The 16,599-nt window shown below is 48.6% G+C and overlaps 1 protein-coding gene across 1 annotated transcript in view; it reads right to left on the bottom strand.

The window, feature by feature from the left end:
* The window catches only part of TOX2 (TOX high mobility group box family member 2), a 149,713-nt gene that overhangs the window by 96,620 nt on the left and 36,494 nt on the right, over positions 1–16,599 (bottom strand). The window lies entirely within an intron of this gene.

The following is a 16,599-nucleotide window of genomic DNA, read 5'->3' as shown; positions in this document are numbered from 1 at the left end:
GTGATCCTGTGATACTCACACAGACCTCCACCCCAAGAGCATCTCCAGCATCCCCTTTTATTCTCCTGAAATGCCACCACTATTCAAGTGACAGCATTCATTTATCTAAGAGACTGGCTGGCTTTCTGTCAGCACTGCACACAAAATTATTGTTATTACATTATTTGGGGGGGAATGAGGCCTTAAACTCATTTACCTGGATCTTTCAGAGCCTGCAAAGGAGTTCAAGCTCTTCACATACACACAAAAAACCCGTCCACTGAAAGCTACAGGGAGCAGCAGAATTTAGTCTTAAGACTGACATGGAAACAGATTAATTTTTTTTTCCCATTTCATATTCTAATTACAATTCTTCTCCCCCTACTATTTTCTGTTCTCATTACAGTCATAAAATTGCTCTGCAAATTCTGTACCTTATTCTGCTCTTCCTACCATCTTTGTCATGGAAATGAGAAACAGAATGTATAAGCATGAAAATATTGCGGAGATCAAAATTCTGTTTAACCCTTTCTCGGGCGACTCCAAAAACAAGGGAAAGCAGCACAGAGCAGCTAATCCTTCATCCATCCATCCATCCATCCATCCATCCATCCATCCATCCATCCATCCTCCCAGCTGCACTGAGGATGCTCAGAGAAAGGGTGATTAATTTAAAGGCCAAAGTCACTCACGGTTACACCTCGCGGTGCGTGGAGGAGGGGTTGGGGTTTCAGCTGAGCAGGTTTTGCTCCTAAGGGCAGATGTTGATCTAATACATTTTGACTGTGCTCAGATGATTGTGTTTAGCTTTTAGCCTGGTGTAATAATGCTGCTGGTGCATTGAGCTGCCCCGGTGCACTGAGCGCTCAGCAGATCTCCATCCTTTTCCGTGGCACCGACAGCTCATCAGAGCTGCAGCCAAAACCCAAATCCTTTCTCATTTCTCTCTGATTCTGGAGATGGAACTCAGGCTGCTGGGAGGTGAGCAGCACCCACTGCCCTCAGCCAGGACCTCCCCAGCCCATTGCTGACCAGCTCAGTGCTGTTTCTCTCGCAGCACTGCCGCTGCAAGGCTCAGGCGTGTACATCTCTTCCTTCTCCAAACCAAACAACACATCTGGAGCTGTTCATCACAGCTGCTCGAGGAGCTTATCTGCTAAAAAATAGAAATAACAGGCCCTTGCTGAGCTGGTCCTTCACCCCTCAGCAGCTGAGGGAACCTGGTGAGGGCAGGGAGGAGGGCACAGGGATGCAGCACCATCCTGGCACTGGCCTGGTGTGTGTTAAATAAATACAATCCGTGCTAATGAGCAATAAGTGCACTGCCTGCTCCTCCAGCAACACTTGTAATTCACAGCAAAGCGAGAGAGGCAGAGAACACGCAAAGATCTAAAAGCACTCTGTGCCAGAACAGTGCCAGCGTCAAAGGCACTGAGAAACATTGTTTTCTGCAAGATAAAACCTCGGGGCTGAGATAAAAATAGAGCTGATACCTGTGTGCCTGGGAAGCAGCTACAGCCTGGCTCCGCTCTGGGAGCCTTTAATGGAGGTGCTGATTTCCACAGCAGAACAGCAGCCAGAGGAACCACTGGAGAGGGGCTCCACATGGCACTGCAACAGCCAAGGAGGCAAGGGAGCAGCTGGGAATAAAGAAACCTTTATCAGGGAAGCTTTCCCACCCTATAATTTGGTCTCCTTCGCCCAGGGAGTGTGCAGCACAGGCAGTGATGTTCTGAGGTGGATTCCTGGATGGAATCAAAGCAATTCCTTGGGGAGAGAGGCGGCAGCTGCCAGCAGCAGCAGCGGCTGGGTGACGTTGGGCTTGATGTACATGGGGCAGGAACGGGTCTGGAAATCTCTATTTGTCTTCTCCTGACTGCACAGCGAGTAAATAATGAAGTGAGGAACAGAGCTGTCAGAGGGGTGATGAGGGGGTGCCTCAAAGCTGGGCACATTTAAGGACCATGTATTTTGCTTCCAATCCCAATGCCTTGCTGGCAGCAGCACAGGTAAACAGCCTGGGTCCCAAGTAGCTCCTAACTCACTCCACTAATTCCTAAAATCACATGTGCTACTCAACTGATATTCACAAAGGAAAAACAGTAGCTTTAATTCACCCCACGGCCCCTGCTCTTTCAGCACAGGTTAAATAGCACAAGGAAATTCTTCACTCAGAGGATGGTGAGCCCCTGGCACAGGGTGCCCAGGGAAGCTGTGGCTGCCCCATCCCTGGAAGTGTCCAAGGCCAGGCTGGAGCAGTCTGGGATAGTGAAAGGTGTCCCTGCCCATGGCAGGGGGTAGAACTAAATGAGCTTTAAGGTCCATTTCAACCCAAACCTCTTTCCAAGTAAAAGTGCATTTCTGCCCCCCAGAATTTAAAATCTTGTCTATTTTCTTCTCTTGTAAAGCATAAGGGGAACAAATAATTGATTTTTCAAGACCGTGGGGAAAGGAACATTATGCAAAACCAGATAGTTGGGAGGGAAAAAAAATAAATCAGAGATCTTCCATGCCAGTCATTTAGAAAATAGTTTTCACCACACATATATTTGGCACCAGCCAAAACCTGCTTTCTGTGGTTCTGCACTCCACTTTGAATGCAAATATACTCTTGCAGTGGTACTTAGAATGACTTGAAAAAAAAAAAATAAAACAAGGGCTGACAAAATACAATCCATTTCACAATGTTTGAACACATTCCTGACTCAAAAAAGAGTAAAACTAATGAAAAGTGAGGCCTTTAAAGACTAAATTAAACCCAAGCCTAAAACAAGGATGATAGGAAGGTTCTGAAATTGGAAGGTTGGGTTGGACAGGGCAGCCTGACCCAGAGGAACCATGTGGTTCCATGTCCCTGGGAAGGGAAGCAGTGGATGGAATAGTGTGGCCAGCAGGGGCAGGGAGGTCATTGCTGGGCACTGGTGAGGCCACACCTCGAGTGCTGTGTCCAGTTCTGGCCCCTCGGTCTGGGACACTTGAACACGTCCAAGGAGGCTGGTGAGGGGCTGGGAACACAAACCCTGTGGGAACACAAACCCTGTGAGGGAGCTGGGGCTGGTTAGCCTGGAGAAAAGGAGGCTCAGGGGAGACCTTCTCACTCTCTACAAATCCCTGACAGGAGGCTGCAGCCAGGTAGGGATTGGTCTCTTCTCCCAGGCAACCAGCAACAGGACAAGAGGACACAGCCTTAAGCTGTGCCATCTTAATCAGGGGAAGTTTAGGCTGGACAACAGGAAAAAGTTCTTCTCTGAAAGGGTGATTGGGCACTGGAATCTGCCCAGGGAGGTGGTGGAGTCACCGTCCCTGGATGTGTTTAAAAAATGCCTGGATGTGGCACTCGGTGGTTTTGATGCCTTTTTGAGACTACCTAAGAACAGAGGCCAGACAGAGTTAAGAGAATAAAAAGCAGTTCTATTTATTTTAGGGCCTTCAGGTACATCCAGGGGCAAATAAAGCCCCCCCAGGGGCTGCACCCAAAAAATGGATGACTGGTCACAGGTTTTCATACTTTTATAAGTTTGGTTCATTTGCATATTGGGGGTTAATATTCCAATTCCAGCTTCAGGTAATGAAGTCATTTACCCCAAGTTTGCTCCCTCAACTCCCTTTTGTTTCCATCTCTCAGGCCTGAGTCAGTGAGGTGTCCTTGATTGCCAGGCCTGGAGAGGAATTGTTGTGTCTGCCCAAACTGGGAAAGCAGCAGCTCCCAGTGTGTGTGGAGTTTAGAGTTATACACTGAGAACTGCAGGGTTACAAATAGATGGAAAATATAACAGCTGAAATCCTAAGGAATCCGTTTAGTTGATGAGGAGGTGTTGGGTCATAGGTTGGACTTGATGATCTCAAAGGTCTTTTCCAGCCTGGTTCCTTCTGTGACCCTGTGATCCCATGGAGGGGTAGGGAGGTGCAGGCCCTGTGGGATGCACGGGCTCCCATCTCTGCTGGCAAGGCTGGGGCTGGAGCTGCACCACCCAAGCTGCAAACACAGCACCAGGGCTGGAACTTCACACGCTGGAGGCCCAGGACATGCCAAGGCAGGGTTTTACAGAAGCTGAAGCTCAGCAGCGTTTCCCACGGCTGTAAGAGCACATCGGAAAGGTGCCTCCCCAGGCAGCACCACCACATCCTCGTTTGGTGAATGCTGAGTTAGGCTGGTCACACAGAGCTGCTGAGCTGTGTTTCCAGGAGCTTGTGCACGTCACAGCCCCATCACCCCACTGCCCTGCCCTTGGGCCACGTGTCGCACCCAAAGCTTCATTCCCAACCTCAACTATTAAATGAAAAAAAACCCAACCATCTCCCTTGAGCACTTCTAATTTCAGCTTCTTTTCCCTTTTTTCCTACCTCTCTGTTCACTTTATTAATCTTTCCACCAGATTTTACTGCCCTCTAACTCTTTCATTAGGGCTAAAGGTATTCTGTGCTTACTGCAGCCAAGCTGGCCTCGGGTTTACTTGCTCACTATCTTCCTAAGTGCTGAAAATTGTCAACATCTTAAAAAGACAGTTAAAAACTCATTAAAATTAATGAAACTAATCAGAGAAAAGCACCTCTGATTATTATTATTATGCCCCTGCCTCACTGTAAATAATTGAATAAAGATATTATTATGACTATTATTATTATTATTACTATTATTAACCCTAAGAAGAAGTTTAAAGCATGTTGATGAGAAAGTGAAAAGAGCAGCTTTGCCTGACTAATTAATGACTTAAATAAAAATAAACAAAGAGAGTCTTCCTGATTTTAGCAAAGTCCTGCCTTTTTCCAAGCAGTTAAAAGCAAGACTGACAGCTTTATAGATAGGGAAATGGGCAGATAAGATAAACACACACAATACAAACTTGTCCAAAGCTTTTACAGTCTTTCTCTGCACCACTTCCAGCTCATTAAATTACAGTATTACTATAGATTTGCAGCAAAATTATCTTTTATCTCGTCTTCTTTTAAAGCTATTTGGCATTTGCTGGTATTTTCTATTATAAATCTAATTGCAGATTCCAAACAGACAAGGGCTCATTAAGCCTTAATTATGCACATGTTGTTTTCAACAAACATTTTCATTTGGACTGCTGTGAGCTGTAATTGTTCCGAAGGCACTGCAGCCTCCCATTACCCACTTCCCTGGGATGGCAAAAGCTACTTTCAAGTAGGTCAGGGCTGGGCTGAAAAATCCCTTTGGAACCTGTGGAGTTTGGGTTGTGCTGCTCTGGGAATGCTGGCAGGGAGCTGGTGGGGTTGCAGCCTGCAACCTGCAGCCAGCCCTGTTGTGGGGTTAACCACAGATTCATGGAATGGTTTGGCTTGGGAAGCCTTTAAAGAACATTTATTTCCAACACCCCCACCTTGGGCAGGTGGAGGGGAGTAGGGAGGAGCCCTGGGCATGGGATGGGGAATGGGATGGATTCCCACTCTTCACAGGGAGTAAAACCAGAGTGGGTGATGTGCCAACAGCTTGGCCACAGTTGGGAAGCAGAATTCCTGCTTGGGAGTTCCTCTGGGAGCAGGCTGGCCAGGGCAGAGCTGGATCATCACTGCTGCAAGTGTTAAAAACATGAGGGATGGGAGTGTCCCAGTATGGTTTAGTGGGCACGGTGGTACTCAGGGGAAGGTTGGATTTGATGATCTTGGAGGTCTTTCCCAGCCTTAAAGATTCCATGATTTGGGCATCTCTGAGGATGCTGCCAGCTCAGCTGAACATCTGCCAACAGCTGGGCTCCAGCCCAGGTCCTCAGCCAGCCACATCTCACGGCATGGCCACAAGCACCACAGGACAAAAACCTTTCAGCCCACCCCAAACCAAATGAGGGTAGTGGGGAGCCCCCTGCACTTCTTGTTGAATCCCTGGTTCTGTTACCTTCTGTTTGCACTCTGAAATAAGTAACCCAAAAGAAGAGCTGAGCTTTTATTAGCAGCTCAGGCCTCCTCCCCACAGCACAAAAGCTGCCTTTGCTCACACTCAGGAGTTACCAGAGCACGAAGGAGCTTCAGGATGACAACTTTGAGATCCTGGGTCCTTCTGGCCTCACCCACCCCCGTGGCTCCCAGGCTGGGGTGTCCAGGGCAGCAGAGTGTGGCTCTGCCCCATGCCAATGCTCCAGTGAGGATCCATCACCTGCAAACCTCACCAGCCTCTCCTGAACTTCCTCAGGGGAGAAAAAGCTCCTAATAAATAATTCCCCATCTTATGAAGGGTTAGGGCTCCAAAAGCAGGCTGCAGGTGCTGGTTGCTGCTGGACCCAGGAGTTTGAAAGGTTTTAGCACCACTGAAAACAGCAAAGTGTGAATACAATCAGTGTTGAAACTTCTGTCCTAAATTCCTGCCAGCCAGGTATCCAACATCCTATCTCAGGACAACAGAGGTGGCCAGAAAAGGCCTTATTTCATTAAGAAATTAGTATCCCCCTTCTTCAGGTTTCTTTCTCTCTTCTCAGTGTAGAACGCAACAAATCCTGTCCTGATGACTCATGTTGCACTTTCAGAAGGAAAATGTGTCAGAGTAAGCATGAAAACTTATGGTCTTGCCTTTGAAAAAGAGAAGTTTTCAAGCCATAATTTGACCTAGAAAGGTTTTCTAGGTCACTTTGACTTGGCATGTATATGTCTGACCCACTAAATCTACCACAATAAAATTACAGAGTTCGTTCCAGCCTGTTGGTGTCAAATAATTCATAAATTCAGATGCACTGTTTACCCAACTGCTATTCATATATTCACAGGGAAGGTCTTGCCAGGCTCCTTCTAGGGGGAAGGATTTGCCCTGTTCAACATCAGCTTACGCTGACAAAGGGAAAATGTAAAAGCTGCCCTGACAAGCTGAGCTCCCATTTTCCTCCCACAGCCCTCACCCTCGGATCACACAGCATTTATGGCTGTGCCACCCTTCCAGGCTTGGTGACACTGCCCAAACTGGCCTGCTGTGGGTTTGCCATGGGGAGGGAACACCAAGACCTGGCAGCTGTCACTTGTGTGGGTGCAGGCACTAATCAGCACAGCCACACTAACGAGGAAGCATTAACCCCTGCTGAAATCCTTGTGCTCCAGCACCTGGGAAACCACAAAGGTGACACTGGAGCTGCCACCAGAATGGCTCTGAGGAGCCCAGCATGGGCTTTACAAGAAAAGAAGCTCACATTCAGCCTGCCAGGACACACAGAGGAGCTGTGCTCGGTGCTGCTGGCTGCCAGTCACAATTACCAACACCAAAGGGTTTTCTTAAATCCACTTTCTTAAATCCACTCTAATATTTATTAACTCTTCTACATAATCCAAGCAACGCCTGTTAAAGGAGCAATTGTGAGGGTATTATGGAATATTGCTGTCCATGACCACGTGGGCTGGGCTGTCAGAGCAGTCACCTGCATGGGCTTCATCCCCTCTCCAGAGGAGAAAACATCACCTGATGAGCCAAAGGGACTCCAGGGCTGGGTCCTTGCAAGCAGCTTCCCCACCATGGGGCACTTCAGCTCACATGAGGGATGCTGTGTATGGACTTGCTGGGTCTGGTTTTTGTCCACATAAGCACAGTTTTATCCTTGGGATGGATCCTGGTCCCGAGCACACCTGCAGCAAACACCTCCAAACAGGTTGAAAGCCTGAGGAGATGGGTGCCCAGCCCCACTGCCCAACTCCCAGGATGTCCACTCTGTTTGTGGCAGTGGGGTTGAGCAGCAGGGACTGTCCCATATCCAGTGTGCCCATGGACTGTCCCCTGTCCCATATCCAGTGTGTCCATGGCACTGTCCCCTGTCCCATATCCAGTGTGTCCATGGCACTGTCCCCTGTCCCATATCCAGTGTGTCCATGGACTGTCCCCTGTCCCATATCCAGTGTGCCCATGCACTGTCCCCTGTCCCATATCCAGTGTGTCCATGGCACTGTCCCCTGTCCCATATCCAGTGTGCCCATGGCACTGTCCCCTGTCCCATATCCAGTGTGCCCATGCACTGTCCCCTGTCCCATAACTGCTGTGTCCATGGACTGCCCCACTCCAGCCAGGCTCCAGGAAGACTTCAGGTGCAGCACAAAGGGACAAACCCTCCTGCACAGAGCTCATACTCTCAGCTTTAAGACTCATCCTGCTGGTCAAACCCAGGACAGCCCAGCCCAGGTGACCAGGCAGGCTGGCACAGTGCACCACCGGCAGCTCTGCCCTCTTCCTTGGTTGCATTTTCTTCCTGAGCTTCAGGATCAGGAGCTTATGTCCAAAGGCACACCCAGCCCAGGAAGGATGGACCCACTGACCAAAGAGCTCACAAAGAAGCAGTTGTCTGCACAGTGCCACCATGCAGCGTGGCCTTGGGCAAGAAGTTGCCCACAAGGTCAAGGCACAGGTAGGAGAAACCACAGCAGAGGGGGGACAAGGGACCTCCTTATGTGCCACCCCACAAAAGTGTGGACAGAGGTAGGACAGTGCCAACAGGGACAACCAGCAGAGCTGCACCCAGTCCTGCTGTGTCCCATACTGGTGTGATGCCACCAGGGGCACACAGGGGACAGGCACCACCTCATGGGATGGGCACCAGCCCACAGCTGGACTGCTCCAAACATTCCCAGGAGTTTCATGGCAAGATGTGCTGTAAAAACACATCAAGACATATCACCCCCAAATCCAGGGTTTAATGAGATGATACTCAAGTCAGCTTGGACATCTCATGAGATGATTTTGACCCCTGTGTTTCCAGAGGAAAGGACTCTCTGTTCAGGTTTTCTCCATGCCTAAGTCTGACACCTGAAAAAATCCCATTTACTAGGCAATGATTAGTATCCCACACTTTCTCCAAAACCATTTAGTGGGAGAAAGTGATTTCCACCAAAACTCTGCATCCTGATTTGGGAAGTCACACCAAGATTTCAGGCCTTGTAGTGAATATGTCCTATTTTGTATTTCAGCTGTACCTCTGTAAAGATACTTTTTTTTTCCCCCTTCCAAAATTTTCCTGTTAAGAGAAAGAATCCTCCTTGTTCTGACAGAGAGCAGAAGGAATTACACCAGTGCTGCATGTTACGTGGTACAACAGCCCCAGACTGTTTCGGTTGAACTCTTTTACATCAATGAAGGTTTTTCTTTATTTGAATTTGTATTATAGAGATTTAAGCATCCTGGAGAGATGAAAACACTTAATTTGTTACCGCCTGAGCCTAATCTTTTGTTTCCCTCTGTTGCCCTGTAACCTGTCCCTCTGTGATCCTCTAATGCTCCGTGTGCAGCATCTTCTCCACCTGCTAATTACAGGCTCCATTGTGCCAGATAATTCAGCCCCAGCGAGGCTGCAGGGTGGTTCTGCATCTCCAGACCAGAGGAATTAATCACATTCTCCAGTCGGTAAGTGGGACCAGACACTTGTGTGCTCATTGGAAAGGAAAACAGCTTTGGTTCCTTTCAGCAAAACCTAATGAATCTCCCAGAAAGCAGGAAGCTCATAGTTTATATTTCTCAGAAAAGAGTGTATTAACATATTAAGTCTAAAAATATATCTATAAATCTTTGCAAGTCAGAGCGGAAACAAGAGGCAACGTGGCTGGCTCTGAAGGAGCTGCAAGTGCTGACACAGATGAGCCCCCAGCAAACACTTTGTGTGCAAATCACATTTACCTTTGCTGCCTGCCAGGGCTGGAGTTTAAGCCTGCTGGAGATATTCACTGCAGGCAGCCCAGAGACCATCATTTTGGTACATGATTTCCATCCATCCATCCATCCATCCATCCATCCATCCATCCATCCATCATCCATCCATACATCCATCATTCATCCATCCATCCTCCATCCATCCATCATCCATCCATCCATCATCCATCCATCATCCATCCATCCATCCATCATCCATCCATCCATCATCCATCCATCCATCCATCCATCCATCCATCCGTCCATCCATCCATCCATCCATCATCCATCCATCCATCCTCCATCCATCCATCCTCCATCCATCCATCCATCCATCATCCATCCATCCATCCATCATCCATCCATCATCCATCCATCATCCATCCATCATCCATCCATCATCCATCCATCATCCATCCATCCATCCATCATCCATCCATCCATCCATCATCCATCCATCATCCATCCATCATCCATCCATCCATCCATCATCCATCCATCCATCCATCCATCCATCATCCATCCATCATCCATCCATCATCCATCCATCCATCATCCATCCATCATCCATCCATCCATCATCCATCCATCATCCATCCATCCATCCATCCATCCATCCATCCATCCATCATCCATCCATCTCCTGGCTCTCAGAGCAGCCTGGGCCATGGCACCTGACAACCCCACTGACCCAGCACAACACCTGAGGGCATTTTATTATTCTCCTCTGAATTCAGAAATTGGGCTCCTTGTGCCCATCCTGGGGAGTTTCTGCTCTCCCACCACTGCTAAGCCACGGTCCCATCAGCCAAGGAAGAGCAATCACATCCCTCTGCCCTTCTCTGAGGTTTCCCAGCCAGGGTTTGTGATGATGTTGGGGGATAAAGATTCAGACCTCCCACCCCAAACATCCCATTAGGACAAGCATTTTGTCACCAGCTTAAACTCTACCTTATGTCATGGCAAGAGCATCTTTAGCTTTGCTTCTCCAAGCACAATAGTCCCAAAGGAGCCTACAAAATGTGACAGGCACAAAATCACCAGCAAAAACAGCTGCTCTGAAAAAGATCTCGGGGTTGGCAAATGCCACGTCTGGCCCTAAGAGACTTGGAAAGCAAACCTGAAAATAGGGAGCACTGTGGTCGGGTGAGGAAGGTGAGAACAAAGTGAGGAGCTGTAAGAGATCACGATGGTCCCAGGGAGCATCCTGGGGCTCACCCTCAGCGATGAGGGTTTTGAGAGAACCAGTGTGTTGATGCTTTCCAAGGTTTCTTCTCAGACTTCTCTACAAAGAAAACGCAAAGCTTTGAACCCACCTCCATTCGAGTTTCAGCCCCTTTCAGTGAAGGCGCCTTTTCCACTGCCGTGGATGCTCTCAACTGAAATTTCATTTCAATACAGCTGCTCTGTGAGCAGCTGACTTAAGCCTAAATTATTACCAGGCTGATCTCAACTGTGTGAAGAGTTCTCATAGCAAGCTGAGCTTTGGTTTAACCATACTGGGCTTTAGATGTGGGTGACACAGAGCACAGACCTGAGGCTGCTAAGGGCCTTGAAACAACTAAGCCTGGGACTTGTTTTTCGAGAGAAAAATAATTAATAACACACCAGCAGAAGTATTTAACCAGGTCTCCTGTTGCTCAATATCTTTATTAATGACCTGAAAACTAGGCTGCAGGCTGAAACAAAGTTTGCAGATGAAAAGAACATTATTTAGGTTAATTAAAAAATGACGAAGTCTTGGGAATTTCTGAGCCACCTAACCGAGCAGAAGGGAACATCAGAGCAGGAGAAACCCTGTGCTACAAATCCTAAAGAGTCCATGCAGGAAGGAGGGGTCTGAAATCCTTCTAGATTTTAGCAGGGGGTAAATTCACTGAGCAGTAAGTGGTAAGACAAATCATCATGCCAGCTTCCCCATGCAAACCTACACCACAAGCAAGGCAATATCAAAATGATAGAGTGCAAAAATAACAGGTCAGAAGAGAACACAGAAAATCCTGTAACACTCTTATCCAAACTGCCAGCACACACTTGCTCCAGGTGCTGAATTCAGTTCCACTCCCTCCCTTCTCAGAGAAAGAGATGAGAAAACAAGGGAAGAAAGATGGGAAACCAAAGCCCTGGGGTGAGAGAGGACATTCGAAACATGGAGGTGTTTCATGGGAGAAAAAAGGAAAAGGCCTTGTTTTCTCAAAAAAGGAGAAAACCCATAGCAGAGACCTGTGACAACATATAACATCATTAATTTTGGCAAATCTTTCAATGCAGGGATGCAAGTCCCCAGCACAGGGGCTATTCCTGGGAAAGGGTTGCATGAGGAGCTGGTGGGACTGCCAAAGCCCTGGGAAAAACTGCTCTAATCTTGCCCCAGATGGGTTCATTTAGAAACTATCAGTGGCCCCACATGTGAAATCCAGATAATTGTGTTTATCTGCAGCTCAGCAATGAATCACTTCATGATGCTCCTGCAAGGAGCAAAGCCCCTGAGTTCACTGAAAGGAGAATCCCCCTGTCCTGCCCCTCCAGCCTCCTATCTCCAGTTTTGTAATGCTCCCACTGGGGGCTGGGTCAGAGCCAAGATTCACAGTGAGACAAATCAGGGCTCTGTACACCGAGAGCAGAATTTCAGGTTAGAAAAATGCTTACATATCTTGAAGCAGAAGGTAATACTTATAAGAAAGGCACAAATTCACCTCTGGCTTTAGATTTCTCTCTATGAGCAGTTTCTCTCCACCCACCTAAACAACCAAAAAAACCCCACAATCTTTTCAAGACAGTTTTGTTTCGGAGCATTAAAATCACGTTCTGAGCCAAGAGGCGTGAGAAACTCAAAAGCACCATAAAACCATCCCTGCCTCGCGGTGTTTTGGGGTCTTTGTTTCCACGGCGGTTTCCTGAGCTTCAAGAAGACAAAACTCTTCTTCCCACCGAGTGATGGTGCACCTCACACGGGGGAGCAAAGCCTCTCCAGGAGGGAGAGGACAAGATGCAGGTGCCCAGCAGGGACACATGAAATCCCACCAGGAGATCCAGGCTCCTGGTGCCCAGCACCATCTGCTTCCCCCGTCCCAGGTGTGGTGACAGAAAACGGAGCAGCGCAGGGTGGTACCACAGAATCCCAGAATGGTTTGGGTTGGAAGGGACCTTAAAGCTCATCTGGTTCCACCCCCTGTCCCAGGTTGCCCTGAGCCCTGTCCAAGGTGGCCAATGGTCCTTGGAGACCGAGGAGCTGCTGGGCCAAGGTAACGGTGCCCAGCACCAACAATGCTCATGCAGGGTCACTCAGCATGCCAGGGTGAGGAGCAAGGCCTGGGCCACGGCAAAGAGAGAGAATGCAAGGCAAAAATCCAGGGTTTCAATGGTTTGGCCAAGTTTCCTTACACTCCTTCCCACAAAGATAGGTTGGGAGTTGGGGGTTTTTCACCCTGGAGAAGATTCTGGGGAGAGCTCAGAGCCCCTTCCAGAGTCTGAAGGGGCTCCAGGAGAACTGGAGAGGGACTGGGGACAAGGGATGGAGGGACAGGACACAGGGAATGGCTCTCACTGCCAGAGGGCAGGGATGGATGGAATATTAGGAAGAAATTCTTCCCTGTGAGGGTGGGCAGGCCCTGGCACAGGGTGCCCAGAGCAGCTGTGGCTGCCCCTGGATCCCTGGCAGTGCCCAAGGCCAGGCTGGATGGGGCTTGGAGCAGCCTGGGACAGTGGAAGGTGTCCCTGCCCATGGCAGGGGATTAAAACAAGACCTTTAATATCTCTTCCAACCCAAAGAATGGCAGGACTCCCCCAAACAGGACAACTCTTCCAGCATCACCTCGCACCAAACCAGCCCATCCCAGTGGCACTTCCCACATGTGATTCCAGCAGAAACAAGGGGCAGGAGGAAACCAGCCCAGAAACCCAGCCCCACAGAGCCCAGGCTGCTCTTTTGGTTGCTGCTGGTTGCTGCTGTGCAGGCAATCCCTTCCCTGCACCCTGCAGTTGCAGCAGGCTCCTGCCATTTCTCCATCCAACTTTCCATCAAGCAGCAACCTGAGTATTTTTAACAGACTCTTCTGTTTGAAGCCTAAATTCGCAAAACCCAACAAAAACTATGGCAACCACAAAAAACAAAACAAAACAACCCAAAAAACTAAACAAAGCACCAACACCCCAAGGAAGCAGCCTGGAGCTCAGAGACTGCTCAGCTCCACAGCAGGTGACAGCAAAGAAGCAAAGCCCATGTTTCCAAAAAAACCCAAACCAGCCTCCTGTCATTCAAATGGTATTTGAAAGTGAATGAGCTGCCAGCCAATCAACTCCCTGTCAGGATTCAAAGAACAGTATATCCAAACCTCAGGGCTGTGGCCAAGTGTGTGTTTGCAGAGAGGAACACTAGAGCAGCAGCAGCAGAAGCCGTTTGCAAGAGTAAATGAGGTTATTTTGGCAGCAGAGCGGATGTAGCAAACAAGCCACTTTAACTGAATATGGTAAACAGAGATGGAGTGATTATAGGAAGAATGAATGTAATCGGGTTCCGAGTTGCTCTGAATTGCCTCGACTGACCACAATATCTGATAAAACCAATGGAAAAAGTTCTGGTTTCCTCTTGCATATAATTGATTATCTTACTGAGATCTGCTGGTTTATACACACACACACTCACAGCCCTCTGAAATTCAGTTACTTGGTGGTGCTGCCAGAAATAACCCAGAGCAGGAGCAGTTACCTGGTATTTATTTTTGTCTGGGGTCACAAACTCCACAAGTGAGAAAGGATGCAAAGTCCTCTCCCAAAATAAGCACCTGGGAGGTTTGCCTTGAGGAGTGAGGTGTAACTGCTCTGAGCCACGCTCAGCCAACCCTGCTCCTTGTTTGCTTCTAAGGCAGGGAGGTGAGGAACATGCTGAGTGCCATTAATCAGATCTACCTCAGGGCTCTCTTCTTTGACAAAGAAACGCTGGCTTTGATTTATTAAAAGAGATGGAAAAGTGTCTTTGGAATTTCCCCAGTGCCATGAGTGGACAAATGAAGATGATGGAGAGGGATGTGGGGTACAGCCAGGGTGAGCTGGATTTGGGATGGAGAGGGGACAGGAGCAGGGGGCCATCCTCTGTCCTGGCTGTTAGATTCCTTTCACACAGCTGCCTCAGGCCAGAGGAGTTTTGCAAAGGCCAGGTTGGATTTTTGCACCATCCCATGGCTGCTATCACCTCCTGCCCCAGACACTCAGCATCTCATCGTCTTGGCTCCTGCCAGAAGTTATTAAAGAACAAAAACCAAACAAAAACAAGCAAAAGAAAACCCAAGGGGACCTGCAATCTCTTCTTGCTGTGGTGACAGTGAATCCTGAAGCAAAATTGTGCCAAAAAGTTGGGCAGGGGGTGGCTGGGGCTGGGCAGGGTGCCGGGAAGCACGGCGAGCTCGCCTGCCGACAGCGGGAAGGAGCCAAATATCCACAAACAAGTTTCCTGTCTGAAATTAATTTACTTACTGAAACAGCACTCAGCAAAACCTGTGATTAATATTTTCCTCCCCAGGCTCCTAACGTGACAAAACAATAATTAATGAAACATGAAACTGAACCCGAGTTACAGTAAGTGTAAAAATATTATTGTTTCTTTTATCTTGCCTTCTCTTTATCCCTCCCAGTGGTGGGAGACACTGAGCCCTGAGCTCTGCTTTCCAGGACAATGCTCTGCACAGGCAGGGTCGTGGGGCTGATTGCTTGGCACTGTCCCTGGTTACCTGGCACCCTGCTCGACACAGGAAATCCACCTGGGAGCTCAGGAGGAGGGTGATGGGAAAGGTGTAGAGGGAGCAGCGTGGTGGGGAGCGTGCCCATTCCTTTCGGTCATGTCCACCCCTGTGGGATAGTGATTAAATGCAATAAAACAACCAGAAGGCAGCTGAATTCAATCCTAAATGCCATGTGCTGTGTTATTTTGCCCAATGTTTTCAACACCCACCTTCCTTTAATCTATTTCCAGCAATGGCACAGCACTCCCTGGCCCTGCTCAGGTCTCATGCTGCCTCCATCCCAAAAGCACTCATGGGCAAGCAGCCTGTGGTTTTTAAGGGATCACTCACAGCTGGAATAAACCAGCAGAAGAGGGTTTTAAATAACAGCTTTACCAGCACAAAATTTCCTCTCTGGAAAGCTGAGTGGGGACGTGCTGGGAGAGGGTGCCAGCCCCAGGAGAGGGTGGTGGCAAGGTGCCCACAGCACTCTGCCATGATGGATGGCAAGGTTGGGATGCTTTGTCCATCCATTGTCCTTCTCAAGGCAGGGATACCTTCCATTAAATCTGGTTACTCCAAGTTCCATCCAGCCTGGCCTTGCACACTTCCAGGGATCCAGGGACAGCCCCAGCTGCTCTGGGCACCCTGTGCCAGGGCCTCAGCACACTCTGAGTAAAAAAATTCCTTATATCTAATCTAAATCTCCCCTCTTTCAAATCTAAACATCTCAATACAATATAATCTAAATATAAGGTCACCTTGAATCCTGTTTACAGAGCAACTATTTAAATAAAGGAGTTGTTTAAGTCCTCTGGTGGACTTTCTCAAATTTTCATTTTTGTCTGCATCTCTGAAGCACAAATTGATTGTGTTTCTATGATTAGAGTACAACTGTAAGTGAGGCTGAGCTAAAATCCTCTGGAAATTATACTTACACTGTACACACATGCAAATGTGCACACACAAACTTGGTATTGTATATTGAGTTAACACAAGAGCCCCACACATTTATGTGTAGGCACAGAACACTGAGCCTGGGGGCTCAGTTTGCTCCCCTGGAGCTGTAGCAGCCTGGCAGGCACAGGGCTGGGAAAGCAGGAGCTGTGGGACCAGGTGGGTGCTGTTCTGCAGCCTCCTGCACCCCACTTCCCCCCTGCCTGCAGCCACAGGCACCCAACTCCAGACTGGTAAAACCACAAGCCCCAGCTCAAAGGCAGCAGAGCAGAGCCCACCACCCTCCAGCTCCCAAACCAGGGAAAGGGGAACTATTATGGAAGATGGACTGAATTTATA

This window comes from Cyanistes caeruleus, chromosome 16, assembly GCF_971803275.1.
Source record: "Cyanistes caeruleus chromosome 16, bCyaCae1.hap1.1, whole genome shotgun sequence".
NCBI classification, from domain to species: Eukaryota; Metazoa; Chordata; class Aves; order Passeriformes; family Paridae; genus Cyanistes; species Cyanistes caeruleus.
Note: the sequence above shows the minus strand (reverse complement) of the source record. Positions and strands in the feature narration are given on the sequence as shown.